Here is a 17,234-nt window from a genome sequence, read left to right on the forward strand (position 1 = left end):
GAACGTTGTCCCCGGTACATTCTCTCTTTGTTTTTTTTGTTTTTTACAAATGCTCTCGACAGGTTTTTCATTGTGGCACATTAAAGGCTGATGAAACCCCCCTCTCTGCTTTTGTGCGAGCGACACAAATGACACGTCCTGCTTTACGTCTGCTCAAGCTGTTCTCGTTCGTCTCCTCACCCCAGCATTCATCCACCCTGACAGATCCGAGCAACGCTGCACGACAAATGTTCTGCACACGCACGCTTACATTCTACATTCGGCTCAACGTTCGCATCGTCTGCTGAGATTTTCCCACATCCTGGGAACGGCTGAGTTTGTGGGATCCACTTGAGATGTCTTAGCCTGGCCGAGCTTTTATGTTGTATGAAAGGCAATAAGAGTGCTTTAACCAGAGCGGCCTTCCCCGAATCCTGCGTGCACTCAGCTGAAGCTCCAAGGCTAAACCTAATGTGCCTCAGCATCAGACCAATTTACTGCTCCTCTACAGAAATCACAAAGAATGCTGTGCCTTTAGTTCACAGCGCTGCGCGAGAGCACCTTTATGAGCCATTCCTGCCTATTTGAATCAGTGCTTTTCATGTTTTCCCAAGATCTTGAATTGTAGTTGGTTTTTGATTTCATCCTGATCGGAGGTCATCTGGAGTCCCAGTGTCGTCCCCGCTTGGTTTATGGTGACGTAACCAATGTTGAATGTCAAATATATGTTGGGGCATTGACACTTGACTCCATTCTGAAGTCGACTTCTCACTTTGTATAATCCATTCAATTCCTGATCCCGTTATCATAAGTCCTGTTCGTGACTGATTTTGAAACCGTCTGTACTGCTTCTATCTGTTTAAATGAATGTTCGACTTTAAAGATCAGTCACTTTTCGAAAACCGTATTTTTGTCTGGGTGTGCATGATTATCAGCGCGTCGTGTCCACAGCTAAAGTCATTTCACTGGAGAAATATTCCTCGGTTGTGTTGTTTTGTGACGGTGGGCCAAATGAACCTTACCATCCACAGATGTCCATGTGTACAGTGATACACGTCTGCTGCTTCCAGAGATCAGAGTTTAATGAGCATTATATTTCACTGTTTACCAGGAGAATGCCTTCACGTAGGCTGGGAATAACACAATGGAAAAGAGACAGCAGGAGGGTAACACTTACACAAAGCAGATCACCTCAACCCACAGACTGCATTTCTAGCTTTTACATCTGCTTGATGTTCATGGACATCGTTTATTTCTGTTCTTATCTTTTCATAATTATGCATCAACAATTAAGAAGCCGCTTTACACCATTCTTAATGCAGCACATACTGTAGCGTCATTGTGTGTGTGTGGTTTACATGAACATGCCTTGTGCGTTGAACAACTCTTGTGTGGGTGTACAAATTGCAAATTAGTTTTTCTAGTCCATATATGCACAATATCAGTGTCTGTTCACAATGGACTGAACATTCAGATGTGAATAATGATCGACACAAATTTGGCTGCATTTTAAACCAACAAAAAACAAAGGAATGTTTGACAGGCAAAACACGAATTGCTCCATTGGCCAACACAACACGATTCTCAATCACAGAACACATAACATGAAATCAGAATAAGGAGGTCCTGAAATAATATTTAAAAATGAATAAAAAATGTTTTCTAGACCTGTGTGGGAGGGCGGTGAAAACTGTTTTTAAGTTACCTCGATAAACATTTTCTGGGGAGGATTATGAGAGACACTTAAACAAGCATCATGATTTATGAATGTCAATGCTTGATACCAGGACAATTACACAAGTAATGCCATTATCACTGACAATCATTTGATAGTAGCCTATACAAAAAAATTACATAGGTTTTGAATGGATTTTTGCACGTTTTGTGCCTTTATAGGGGGCAAGATAATTACCTGTATGAGTACAGACTTAACAAATATAACGCTATATACACCACCTTAAAAAAATAATAGCTACCATGTTATATATACTGTATATATATATATATGTATAATTCTCCTGTTTGCCTTATTTCTGTAGGCCCTACTGTTTTGTCTTATGTCTCTATTGTAAATCTAGAGACGTACTGCTATGGATAGAAAAAGAACATTCATTCATTGAATACATATTTAGCCTATTTAGGAATGTATTTGATATATAATTCTATTTTTGTAATCGTCTTATGAGACAGTAAGATACCTCTAGCCAAATTTTGATGGTATATTAAATTTTCTTATTTAGAAAAGACGTTGTAGCCTATTCACCTGTAGCACCTCCCCTTCACGCGCACGTCACAGGGGCGCGCGCTCTCGCTGTGTGGTGGCGAGAGTGAAGGAGCGAGCGCGCTGACGAGACTGCGCCCATCATCTCTCTCTCACAAAACACAGAAAGAGAGAGAGAATCAGTGTGTGAACAATGGCAGCATCCAGCAGCTGATGTGATGTGTAAAGCTGCACGTCCTGCGCTCGTGACGGACTGATGATGAGGACGATGCCGGTGAGGAGACTGAATCACTGATGGCTGCGCGTCCACCTGCATCTCTCATATCACCGCAGGCCCGGGATGCGCGCGCGCAAACATGCTCAAGTGCCTCTGATCATACAGGAAACTATTCTTTATCATTCATCACCGGTGAACATCGACACATGAAGGCTGAACGGGTGAGTTGTGTGACATGCGACATCCGACATCATCTGTGCACGCGTTCACGTGAATAACGCGCTGTTATGATGAGATGATTCTGTGCGCTCCTGTCCTTTATCACGCGCTCTTCACACCTCTCGGTCGTTATAGCCAGATGTCAAAAGCTTTTTGGGGTATCAAAATCAAGCGCGTTGTCTAACTAGATAGCGTTTGGGGCATCATAGCCTTTAGCGCGCTGCCTAACTAGAGAGCATCACGAGAGTCTCAAAAGCCCGTGCGCGCTGCCCACATAGACGGCGTTTTGGCACAATGTGTCCAGTTCAAACAGTATTTTGAGACATCGTGGTATTTAAACCTAGAAGTCAAAACCCGGTGAGCGGTCTACAAAGTGATCGTAGACAGCTTAGTGCTGATGTTTCCAGTGCTATGTGTGGGATTAGTTGTACAGCTCAGAAACACTTTGCATGTTTACTGTATTCGTGATCATTTTGTGCACTGTATTGTTATGACTGTTTTAACGATTGAAAATGTGCTCTTGACGGTCCAGATTTATAGCAGGGTTTAGTTGAAATGACCACAGGAAGGACAGATGATGGGATGTATGTTTCATGAAAGATCTCGGGTTTGTAATGAAGTGCGGTTGAATGCATTGGGGTTCGGTCACTCACTGACTCGCACGCACGCACGCACGCACGCACGCACACACACACACACACAACACACACGTCTATCAGTGGCTTCATGCTCATTCCTTCTGTTTTTCCAGTGGTTTAGTCATAGCGTCTGTCTGCTGTTTTTCGTCACAACAGTGAACACTAAATCGCGAGGTGCAGTGTGTATTTCTGAAGTATTCGAAGAAGCGTTTCACTGCGTGTTTATTCTCATTTCACAACATTCCACTTCATGTTTCTGAGAGTTCACCACATTCATATGGGAGGCAAATCCTGCCAAATTTAAATAAATAAATTAAACGATGAAAATGAAAACCAATTAGCAATTTCATTATACACAACTGCGCGCACAATATGTGCCAAAATGAAAAATAAAATGAAATTATTTTCATTTTTACACTGACAATGCGTTGTCCCTGTCAAATTGAAAAAGAAAATACAATTGGTGATTTGACATTTAATTTTCACTAAAATCTCGAGGCAAGACTGCCAGTATGAAAATGAAAAGGCAAATGTGAAAAAGAAATTGCAAAAACATTTTTTACAAAGGTTTTTATTAATGTTCACGCAATAATACTGACACAATCAAATTAAAATGTAAACTTTGATTTTCATTTTATTTCATTTTCTCTTTTATTTCATTTTCTTGTTCACTGTCATGCAAACTACATGTTAATTAGTGGGTGTGGACGAGCGTCTGCATTACTGGAAACGCCCACAAAAAACGTCATATCCGTTTATTCGAACGAACGTGTGTAGATTTGTCAGGCGCTTGGCCTTAGCGCTTTGTAATGATGACGATGACTGTGCCTGGTGCAATACCGAAAGTTGTTGTGTGGTGTTCTGCATCTCTGATAAGTTAACAGACGAACAAACTAAAGCATTGGAGAGCCCGTATCTCTAGCGTGCCCTGAAACATGCCGGAGCGCGATTGTCCCCACTCCGCCGCTGACCTGCTCTTACACTGTACATGACCATCCGCACCCGAGCGCGCTATCGTCATTACACTGTGACTGCTTTTAAGAAAGCATAAACAAAGCGATCTTTCTCAGCACAATAGAATCCATCGTAATGTTCGGTTTGAGGTTGATAAGATGTGTTTAACCTCACGCGCGTGGTGCGTACTTCATTCATTATGATTATGAGCCAATCGTTATACAAAGTGCTGCACTATGTTATGAATGCATGTTTTAAATGATGCGCCTGTTTAAATTCCTTGAAGTTCAGCTGTCATACCAAAAAACATCTAATACAAACAACACTAATAAATAAAAAAAAAAGTAAAAAAAAAAAAAAAAAAAAAAAACAAAAAAAAAAAATTAAAAGTGATGTAAGTATTAGATGTTTTTTGGTATGACAGCTGAACTTCAAGGAATTTAAACAGGCGCATCATTTAAAACATGCATTCATAACATAGTGCAGCACTTTGTATAACGATTGGCTCATAATCATAATGAATGAAGTACGCACCACGCGCGTGAGGTTAAACACATCTTATCAACCTCAAACCGAACATTACGATGGATTCTATTGTGCTGAGAAAGATCGCTTTGTTTATGCTTTCTTAAAAGCAGTCACAGTGTAATGACGATAGCGCGCTCGGGTGCGGATGGTCATGTACAGTGTAAGAGCAGGTCAGCGGCGGAGTGGGGACAATCGCGCTCCGGCATGTTTCAGGGCACGCTAGAGATACGGGCTCTCCAATGCTTTAGTTTGTTCGTCTGTTAACTTATCAGAGATGCAGAACACCACACAACAACTTTCGGTATTGCACCAGGCACAGTCATCGTCATCATTACAAAGCGCTAAGGCCAAGCGCCTGACAAGGTCTACACACGTTCGTTCGAATAAACGGATATGACGTTTTTGTGGGCGTTCCCAGTAATGCAGACCCTCGTCCACACCCACTGATTAACATGTAATTTGCATGACAGTGAACAAGAAAAAGAAAACGAAAACGAAAATGAAATAAAAGAGAAGAGAAAATAATATAAAATGAAAATCAAAGTTTACATTTTAATTTGAATTGTGTCAGTATTATTGCGTGAACATTAATAAAACCTTTGTAAAAAAATGTTTTTACAATTTATTTTTCACATTTGCCTTTTCATTTTCATACTGGCAGTCTTGCTTCAAGATTTTAGTGAAAATGAAATGTCAAATCACCAATTGTATTTTCTTTTTCAATTTGACAGGGACAACGCATTGTCAGTGTAAAAATGAAAATGAAAATAAAATAATTTCATTTTATTTTTCATTTTGGCACATTGTGCACGCAGTTGTGTATAATGAAATTGCTAATTGGTTTTCATTTTCATCGTTTAATTTATTTATTTAAATTTGGCAGGATTTGCCTCCCATACATTCACGTTCCCTCCTCTCTTGATAAACAGGTGACTTGTGGCGGACTGCGAGTTGTTTTACTCTTTCCTCCAGGAAGCTGCTTTGCTGTAAGCTCCTTCCGTAGGAAAACATCCCGGTTAGCTACACTACAACACGTTCGTGATGTTGCGAAAACCCTTCCTGATGAAAAATGTGTGTATTTCTTTCAGCTGGTTATAGGCTGATATATTATTAGTCTGTCATCAAAACTGTGTTATATTTTGTGTTAAGTATTTTGTCAGTCAGTCTGTTCTCTAGATATGATGCTCGGCTGTTATCAGATCTGTATCGGTTGACCATCTGTCCGTAAATGTGACGTATGAGAGTCTGATGTGCTGTGATATTTGTTGAAATCATTTGAGGTGAGGTCTATGAGTGATTCTACAGCGGGGGGGAGTGTTGTCCTGTGGGATAAATTCAGGTTTTATCATAAACGAGGACAAAGCATCAGCTGAAAGTGAAGTCCACCAGCCCTTCTGAGCTCTGCTGTGAATAGAAACACACGTTTTGCACATTATAAATGTATGAAAGCATCGTTATGTTTGATGTTTATAATCTCTCATTGATAAAACTGATGTTCTGCTGTTAGTTTTGTTTTTTTCGGCTTGTGAATGTGAATCTTTCAGTAAAGCTCTACACGTCCTCGTTCTGGCACATGGCGTGTTTTTCTGCTCGTTTTTGGCACGCGCCAAAGTGCACATTTCAAATTTCAAATGGCACGAACGTGTTAAACCTGTACTGCACTAACACACACAGGTTGATGTCTGATGTGATGATGGTTCAGTGTAGTAACGCAGCTCTGTTGGGTTAAAGTAGCTCTTGATGAATGTGGTTTTAGTTGTGAATGGTGTGGTGGTTGTACGCATGTAAATTGCCGGACTGTAGTGGCCGCGGTCAAGAGCTCTTGGATGAAATCATATTCCAGCCGTGTGTAGAGCTGTCAACAGCGTGCCGCTGATTCACATCCAGAGGACTGCAGGTGCATCACAGCCCACCAAACAAACGCTCTGTTCCACATATGACGGGTTTTTGCTCTACTGTGAACACTTTCTTAAGATGCCTTCTTTGTTGTCTTAAAGGGGTCATATAACACGGCTAAAAGGAATATTATGGTTTGTTTTAGATGTAATGTAATGTGTAACAGGATTTAAGGTTGCTGTAATAAACGCTGTATTTTCCACACACCGTGCATGTTTGTATCTCCTCTTTGCCCCGCCTCTCTGAAACACGCAGATTTTGTACAAAGCTCATGGCTCTGAAAAGCGAGGTGTGCTGTGATTGGCCAGTTCACCAGTGTGTAGTGATTGGTGGAATACTGCAAGCGTGTGAGGGAAATGTAACGCCTCTGACCATATTTGGAACATCAGGTTCCTCTTCAGTTGTACTGACAGGTACGCCCACCTTACTTGCGTATACATTTGGGTGGTCTTAGTCAAATCATACCAGGAACTGACGTAGATTTGTGGGGGTGTGGCTACACGAGGCGTTTCAGGCAGGTCTGGGTGAGCATTCGCTTTTACATAGAATGTCTCTTTTGTTCCCACACTTTCATTTCTGCAATTGTACGTGTCTAATACATGCATGAGCAACTTGTAACACACCAAAGACACAGAAAAACACGCGTTCACGCCATATGAGCCCTTTAAATGTTGTTGTTAAGGTAAGCATCACTAATATTTTCACTCATACTTTGTTAGGTACTGTATTCACACACCATAAAGAAGTCATTCGTTTTTAATGAGAGGCAACAACACAGATCATTTGTGACAAACTTAAGCAGGGTTCACTTTATGCAAATGAGCAGTGATGCAATGTGACGACCACCAATGGGTGAACAGACACCCTGGATCACCACCGGTGGTTTAATGAGTGTTTGTGCATGAACATTATTCACAGTAACTGAGTAAAGAAGAGCGTGGAAAAACACCTCTCAGTGCTGTCGCTACACTGCATCCCAATCCGCATACTATCCGTCCTAAATAGTTTTGAAATAGAACGAGTATAGTATGTCCCAAATCATAGTGTGTTGAAAAGAGTATTCCAAAGATTCCCGGATGGTCGACTACTTCCGGTAGAAATTGGAAGTGCAGAATGATGCACACTCTGATGGCTGACATTACCCACAACTCACTGCGAGAGGGTGGAGTTTAGTGACGCTTAGGGCTGTCACGATTATGAAATTTGGCTGGCGATTAATTGTCTAATAAAACATTGCGATTATGTCGATTAATTGTCTGTTTTAGGGCTTTGACATTTAATTCTCATACATTTTTTATTGGCTTTGAAACAACCATATTGTTCTGAATATGTGTTTTTTTCCCTTGGAAATACATCTGAAAAAATGGGCTCATCATGTATTTAAGGTGTAGTCTTAATACAACCGCCAAATACTTTTAAATGAAGTAAATTGATCAGGAGTGAATCGAAGCCTCCATTAAAATGCTATCAGTCATAGAAAAGCTTCTAGTCTGTTTTTTCTCACTTGCAAGACTACAATACAATTTTACTTGTGTGTTAATGAGATTTTGCTAGACTGGTTTTCACACTGAAATAATATTAAATTGTACTGCAGGTTATTTTTATGGTATATGCTTTAGTTTTTTTTAAAAGTGATTGTGTTGTGTCGGTCATTTTTACCAGTATTACCATGCTTTAGTTACAATATATACACTAAAATATGCAGATGCACTACAGCTCCCCCTAGTGTCTTCTATAGAGATGTGCAATAATTGCGATGAGACGATTATTTAATAATCGTGACATGCCTAGTGACGCTCCACTGCATTAGTAAAATTAAATAACTGATGCGTCACTAAATCAATATAATCAATATATCTAAAGAGTTAACATTACATATGAAACAATGAATGAAGAAATACTTACATGGAAAGAAGAGCTGTATTTTGATGTGTGAGACTGTTAATGGCCACAATGTTGTCTAGGCAACAACGGCCACTTCCGTTTCCTGTTAGCATGTCCCAGTGCGTGCAGATTGTTTTGCTACACATTAACATCTATATACATTTCCATAACAAAAACAATACATATTTTTTTGTGCATAGTATAAAGTAGGCGAATTGGGACGCAGCAATACTATCCTTAGAGAACATGACTGTGCTTGTTTAGTTGTTATAACAGTCATTAAAGCTCTGCTCTAGGTGTATAATAGTGTATTATATGTTTGACAAATACTGTCATACATTACAAATGTGTTCACTCATGAGAACAAATAAAAGACACTGTATATGAGATATATAGATAGAAAGATACAAGCTTCATAGAAAGAATTGTGTTGGTTATTTAATGGTGTTTTAATAGTGTGTTCTGATACCCCCATGTCATGATTACAAACTTTTATGATTGTATTTTTCGACAGAGTCAAGAGAGTAACCAGCGTGAATCAATGAAGGATTTTTTAAGGCAGCCCGTCGGCAGGGCGCTGATAGATTTTGGGCAACCGATTTTGCGAGCCCTGGCATTGTAATGTGAAAGAGTAGAGATATGTTTTTAGGCTGTTGTTAATGTGGTTTAGTTGTCAGATAATAAGCTTATAAAGTGTGTTATTCTGCCAGAGGTTGGCGGCAGTGTCATGTTTTGAAGTCCTTTGACTTTTTACTAGAATGATTTGTGCTTCAAAAGACTTCAGTGTTTTAAAAAGGCTGAAGAACAAAGACGAAGCCAATATCAGTTTAACTCCTTCAGCACACACAGAATGACACACGCATTGTTCAATTGTCAAGATGCTTTAGAAACAAACGTCTGTCAAAAACATCACGAAACACCCTCTGAAAAACATCACGCCGACATGGACTGTCTAATTTAGTCAGAAAATCTCGTCAGAGTCGTTGTTTGTCTGAATATCAGTATGTACAAATGGTTCCGATCAGGCTGGTATTAGGCTGACTCGACTGGGGATCTTCATATATTCTGGTTGGGCAGATATACAGTATAGTCATAGTTCATTGCAGGCATAGTATTGACTTTTTCTGTGATTAAATTGACACATCATTATTTAATAGATCATACAACTAATTTTTAAGTATTTTAATTGTCATCTGGATCTTTTTGGAGGCGCCCAAGAAAAATCTGGGGGGCAATGGGTCCCCGACCACCCTAGACCCGGTCCTGGTTTAGATAAAGATATGTTATCTATTAAAAATGAAATGTTGGGTTGATTGAGATGGAAATGGACAGATAAGTGCAGATGATGTTTACTGTGAGCTACAGGTCATCTGTACATCACAGAATGAGGAATGTTAGAGAGTTAATGATGCTGTAAATTAAACAATCATAATCCAGTGAATGAAATCTACTTTATAAATGAAAAGTATTTTTCTCTTCTAATTATTTTCTTGCTGAATGCAAACCAAAAGAAGTATTATTCCGAACTGTCACGGTTAAGAAACACTCAAAATAGGCTGTCATGACTGTACATTGTTAAGCCCAAAGTATGCTTTACTTTTCATGCATACGCGTGACGTAAATGTTGTCACCAGAATAGTATGCGCGTACTGTTGGTGCACCACAGTAAACCACACAGTGAAATTCTTCTTACTGTACTGAGAGGAAGCTTCATCCATTTCAACGATACCGGTCGTGAGAGCACAGACAGCTCATTCACATGTGCATTACTTTAACACTCGTTGTGTTTTGACATGCATGTGTGGTTTGATACGATTCACACACACGTCAGTCACATCATTGAGGGTCACATTATTATTATTATTATTATTCTGGAAATGGAGATTAAAGGCAGTTTTCGTTCTGCTTGTTGCTAGGTGAGCTTGAAGTTTGGACCCTGCGTGCTGTTGTTCTGAACTTTCTCTGTCTCTCGTCATCCCTCATGGACACTTTCACCTGTTAGTGGCCAGAAGTCTGTGGTCCAGCTGGCAGATGCAGCTGTCATCATGCAGTGCATGCTGGGATCTGTCATGGCTTTATTTCTCGCTGGACTTGAGACACATTTCAGACCACATGATCCAAACAGATGCTATTCTGAGAGAAAGAACAACTCTTCATTCATTTTTCAACACTTTTATGTGTTTAATTTCTTCATCGCTTTTAAATCAGTGACTCACAACATGATATAATTATTCATCATTGTTATAATAGCATCACTTCTTCATCCGTATCAAGTAAATTACCCTCACACATTGAAGGGGTCACATGACACGGCTAAAACGAATAGTATGGTTTTTTTTTAGATGTAATGTAATGTGTAACAGGATTTAAGGTTGATAAACGCTGTATTTTCCACACACCGTGCATGTTTGTATCTCCTCTTTGCTCCGCCTCTCTGAAGCGCGCAGATTTTTAACAAAGCTCATGGCTCTGAAAAGCGAGGTGTGCTGTGATTGGCCAGTTCACCAGTGTGTAGTGATTGGTGGAATACTGCAAGCGTGTGAGGGAAATGTGACGCCTCTGACCATATTTGGAACATCAGGTTCCTCTTCAATTGTACTGACAGGTACGCCCACCTCACTTGCGTATACATTTGGGCGGTCTTAGTCGAATCAGACCACCAACTGACGTAGATTTGTGGGGGTGTGGTTTAGGGCTGCAACTGTCACTGGCGAGCTGCGCAGTTATAAATCAAGTGCGTCTTCTTCCCTTTTAAAATGACCGTTTCAGACATCCCTCCGTGCAGCGTGAGGTGCGCCGTTTTAAAGTCAGACGTGTCTCTCCGTGCATGCATCTCTCCGTGCGGCTCAAGTTGCGCAGTTTTTAAGTCAGACGTGCTTTGCATGCATGTCTTCAAACCGCGCAGTTTTAAAGTTTTAAGGGGAGAGGTGTTTTAAATGACTATATTAAATATTATAGTAAAACCCAATTTGTGGCGTTTGCACAAGTACATAATGGGCTACCCTGATTTGGGGGTTTGTTTAGTTCAGAGGTGGGAAGTAACAAAGTACATTTACTTGTACTGTACTTAAGTAGCTTTCTGTACTAAACATACGTATGATTTTTTCTGGATAGTTTTTTTTACTGTACTTCACTACATTTGAATGACAAATATCTCATTTTTCATACCACAAAAAAAAAAGATTTCTTTGGTCAACCGCCCCGTCCCTCCCACGTTTGGGAGAGACTATTGTCGGCTGCTTCTAATATGACACACCTGAATCAACTATCAACTCAGCCTTTGTGTGTTAATTAGGGAGACATCCACAACATTTTGGGAGAAGGCAAATGAGTTCAGTTGTGGATACTTTTCCCATCTCTGATTTAGTTATTATAAGCAAAAGATCTAATTAAACTTGTTAACCGATTAATCGAAAAAAGAATCGTCCAACTAATCGATTACTAAAATAATCAGCCCTAGTGTGGTTACACGAGGCAGGTCTGGGTGAGCATTCACTTTTAGATAGAATGCATCTTTTGTTCCCACACTTCAATTTTTTGCAATTTTACGTGTCTAATACATGCATGGGCAACTTATAACACACCAAAGACACAGAAAAACACGTTTTCGTGCCATATGACCCCTTTAACATGAATATATTGCATATGTCAGGGCTAGGCCAAATGCGGCCCACCTATCATCTTTACCTGGCCTGCCTTAACATTTCAAATAAGTGGAGAGACTTTAAGAATGGTGCTTTAAGAAATGCGCATCCTGAGACGCCACGCCTTTGAAAGTCCAAAACGCTGCTACATTCAATACGAAAGTAATTCCCGTGGCTCATAACAATTGAGGTCTTATAAAGACATTTGATCCGTCTGTCCAAGAAACTTAATGTTATTTGCAATATTATAATCGGCAATCCACAGCCACAGGCAGTCAGTTTGCGCACGCGATAGGTCGCGTTCCAAAACGCGTCTTGTGCCCTTGAAAGTAACTGCAGGAAGAGTAGTACACTATGTGAACGGTTGTCTCAAATAAGGAAAAAACGATGTTGTTTTTATTACTGCATTCATTATGTATGATTTAAACAGCTATATTTACGAAAACAGCTGTTCATCTTCCTCCAGAACGTGCACTTCAAAGGATCTGTCCTTATAGTGAATAAGTGCGTAGGGCACATGAATCCGATTGGAATTCACCCGAAGATTTGATAATAGCGTTCAGTTTCTTGCTCACACCGATTGATTCGCTTTATTAGACGCCAGTTTAACGTCAAGGGGCAGGTATTAAGCCCATTGCACAAATTTGCATCTGAAATTTCCGCACGTTAAAAAATAAATACGACCTCACGTTGTGTCAATCACATTTACACATTGCCTCCGATATTTTCGCCCGTCATAAAAAAATCGGACCGGGTTCGATTTTCTGCGTTTTTCGCATCCGTCAAGCATTTTGAGTGGCCTTTTTTTAACAATTCAGAGACACCATACAAACGAGAGCCAAATACGAAAAAACGCCTACGAAAATTTCGGACTGTATGTGTAAAGACCTTAACTCTTGTGCTGAATGTTATAGCGTTTTTGACTTTTTTTATTTGACTTTCATTAATTCAGTATCTTCATAAATATCTTCTTGAAAAAAACAATACCACCCACATCTTGGAAGTACTGGGGGACTGTGGGTGAGTAAATTAACAGCAAATTCATTTTTGGGTAAACTAACATATTATGGAATATAAAATACAATTAAAAGGACAATATCCCTTTTAATTTAATATCATGAAAAGGCACAAATACTGGATGCAATATTTGTGTGCATGTTTTAATGTATGACCTGTATGTGACAGCAGCAAAAACAGTATAAAAGGAACAAAACGCAATAAATAACAGAAATACAAAATAAGAGAAGTACGGAGCCCGTCTGGTCACCCCTCGGAGAAAAAAAAACAAGACCCGCAAATCCGTGGCCACAGTTTCGTAATTCGTTCCCTCAGTTTACAAAACCGTGCTCTCGGATTAATAAACTGTACCCACGAGTTTACAATCCGTGCTCTCGGTTTTGTAAACCGTCCCCTCAATTTTTGAAATCTGTACCCACGAATTCATAATCTGTGCCCACGCTTTCGCAATCCGTGCGCACGGTTTTGCAAACTGTAGCCTACTCGCGGAATTGAAGCCTCTGTCTGTCAACAGAACAAGCTCCTTCCTACAGGAACATTAACCAATATTGTATACTGTTTTATATATAAATTGTCCTAATGTGTTTACACACGAGTGCGTGGCGCATATAAAGCATGCGTTCATTGCCGCGTTTCACTGGCATAAAGTTGGAATGACATTAAACCTTCGTGAATTTAGGGACCATCTCTAAAGTACACATTAAAATACATTTTTCCAACTTCAATGGCATTTAAAGGGAATGACTTAAACCCACAAGACTAACTGTACAGTGTTCATGTGTGTGTCAGATATAATGCACACCTTTTATATTATTTATATTTATTATAATAAACTGTTAAATCAAATGCAAATATTCTTATGTGTTTCACTGCTGTATGGGCTCATACATAAATACACATTTTAAAGCTCAATAGCATTTAAAGGGAATGACTTCCCTGACTAACTGTAAAGTGTTCATGTGTGTGTGAGATAGAATGCACACATTTTAGATTATTGATATGTATTAAAATAAACCGTCAAATCACATGCAAACATTCCTATGTGTATAATGGTCTCATACACAAATATACCATTATTTAAAGCTCAATAGCAATACGTATAGGAATATGTACATATGATTTGATGGTTTATTTTAATACTCAATAATCTAAAAGTTGTGCATAATAGCTGACACACACATGAACACTGTACAGTTAGTCTTGTGGGTATAAATCATTCCCTTTAAATGCTTTTGAAGTTGGAAAAATGTATTTTAATGTGTACTTTAGAGATGGTCCCTAAATTCACGAAAGTTTAATGTCAAACCAACTTTATGCCAGTGAAACACGGCAATGAACGCATGCTTTATATGCGCCACGCACTCGTGTGTAAACACATTAGGACAATTTATATATAAAACAGTATACAATATTGGTTAATGTTCCTGTAGGAAGGAGCTTGTTCTGTTGACAGACAGAGGCTTCAATTCCGCGAGTAGGCTACAGTTTGCAAAACCGTGCGCACGGATTGCGAAAGCGTGGGCACAGATTATGAATTCGTGGGTACAGATTTCAAAAACTGAGGGGACGGTTTACAAAACCGAGAGCACGGATTGTAAACTCGTGGGTACAGTTTATTAATCCGAGAGCACGGTTTTGTAAACTGAGGGAACGAATTACAAAACTGTGGCCACGGACTTGCGGGTCTTGTTTTTTTTCTCCGAGGGGTGACCAGACGGGCTCTGTAGAGAAGAAATGAGAATATGGTAAAAAACTGGCCCGCATCCTATTTATACTTTTGGAATCTGGCCCTCAAAGAAAAGTAGTTGAAGACCCCTGGCATATGGTGTCATGACAGACTGGATTATTTGCACTAGAAATGACAAAGAGCTCTGTTCTAAAGTCTAGTGAGTTGTGTGGGACTGTGCCCAACATCCTGACTGATATGTGCTGATGCCTCAATTTGAATTCTCAGGCTGTACCAAAAGTCTTTTTTAACACAACAAGGCATTCCCAGAATTCAATACAAACTTCATTACTGTAACAACTCCACCGCTGTCAGCCATGCCCCCTGCATCAGCGCCTTCTCCCGGCCATTCCCGTTTCCTTTCACTGGACCTTACATTTCAAAGACTACACTCCCCATAATCCTTTGCACCCGTTCACACCCGCACCTGATTCCTGGACACGATATTGCCTTGTGTTTTGTTGTAGTCTTGGTCAGGTCTAGTTGTAAAGTTGTTAGTTGTCCGTTCATAACCTACGCATGTTTTCTAGTACCGAACTTTGTACCTGTGGATGTAAAGCTATTTCATGCATTCTGACTGTGTTGGATTCTCATGCAAAACATGAGCAAAGTGTCAAAAAAATGAGTTGGACGTATTTCAATGCAAAATAAACTCCCTCAGCTTTCGTACAAGTTTCGCAGCATTTTTTAAACAATGGCTTACCGTGACGAAACAGAGGTCCTTATTCCATTTATGGGCAATTTCCCCCGGAACAGCGCACGTGCACACATAAACCAGAAGGAGAGCGAGAGGAAGAGCACTCTCATCAATGGGCTTCGTTCAGCTGTACAAGCGTGTTTGTTTGTTCACGGCATTTGGGCGATGAATGTTATATAAACGGTGGATATAACGCTGGATTTGCAGATCGTTAGAAAATGATAGATGGAGCCGTCCCAGCACTAAAAGATGCCGGTCATGAACCGCACGCAGTAGGGATGCCACAATTCTCAATATAATATTGAACCGTTCGGTATGACCTCCACGGTTCAATACGTGTAAGTGAATTGCGGTTTTCCGGTTTTGCGTTTAAATTATTTCCGTGCGCTTAATTACACTCTGAACTGGCTCTGTCCATGATTGTCTGTATGTGTGTGCACTGAAATAGATAAACGCATCCCCACAAGTAATATCTAATAGCGAGAGGTGGTCGGGCGGTGAAGCGAGACTGCCTGCAACACGAGAAGCAATGTGCTGTTGAGTATAATGATGACGAACAGACGCGGGCTGGCTTTATTGTATGCCCGTTGTACTAAAGTGATCATGTCCAAATTTGGCACATCAAGAAAGTCCGTTTAACGAAAGTCATGCCACTCTGCGGCCTTTCGGACAGCTATTTACATCATAGCACGAGCGCCTCCAAGCAGCTATTTAGCATTGCATTTCTTCACATTTATTGCAATGGCAGTGGCGCACCTTGTTAATATATGATCTTTGGCCTTTCCCATTGAGCGCACGTTTACTCAGAGGTGGGTAGTAACGCGCTACATTTACTTCGTTACATTTACTTGAGTAACATTTTGGAAAATATGTACTTTTTAAGTCAAATTAAAAGTGTGTACTTTTACTCTTACTTGAGTAAATTTCTAATAGAAAATCTGTACTTTTACTTCGTTACATAACTTACATTGCGTGACGTTCCTTCGTTCCTTCATTTTAAAATATGCTTTTAAAACGCGTTGTTTATTTCAAGGTTGTCGTCTCTTTTTACGGGCATTCCCGAGTGATCGATTCTTTTGAGTCGATTCTTCTGAAAGCATTAATTGAACAATGGGCAAAACCATTTGAATAGGCTAATGAATCAGTTCAAATGATTTGTTCAGTACGCAGCACGATCTGAATCATCTGAAGCAGGATTACTCACTCCTCGTAGCGCGAAACTTAAGAACACGCAGAACACAAAGAGCGTTGGATGAAGTGGATATTAATCTATATCTATACAATCAAAACTGCAAATGTGTCATATTGTTTGCCAGCGATGATAAATGCCCGCCATTTGCGCGCACCCGCGTGACCTGTTCGTCAGACACAGCAACATGCGCGTTACCTGTCAGACACAGAGACGTGGGCTTGCAGAAATATACATTTGAAGAACAGAAGGAAGAAAACTTGTTGATGGGCGTGTGGTTCACTGTTTACTGTTTGTTTACAAGTAAGAGCGTTTCACAACACACACGTGACACAACACGAGAAAACATGAGCTTTGTTCAAAAGTGTGTATTTCATTTAAGAGAGCACTGCAGATGTTCTAGATCATCTTAGGAAATGCTCTGA

At 40.0% G+C, this 17,234-nt stretch overlaps 1 protein-coding gene across 1 annotated transcript in view; it reads left to right on the forward strand.

Moving 5' to 3' along the window:
• The first annotated feature begins 2,280 nt into the window (after window positions 1-2,280).
• The window catches only part of nexmifb (neurite extension and migration factor b), a 72,802-nt gene continuing 57,848 nt past the window's right edge, over window positions 2,281-17,234 (forward strand). The window contains exon 1 of the mRNA XM_057349701.1: window positions 2,281-2,638. The gene's annotated coding sequence lies outside the window, so the exon portion shown is untranslated. The remainder of the gene's footprint in view (window positions 2,639-17,234) is intronic.

Source organism: Triplophysa rosa, linkage group LG13, assembly GCF_024868665.1.
Source record: "Triplophysa rosa linkage group LG13, Trosa_1v2, whole genome shotgun sequence".
NCBI lineage: Eukaryota > Metazoa > Chordata > Actinopteri > Cypriniformes > Nemacheilidae > Triplophysa > Triplophysa rosa.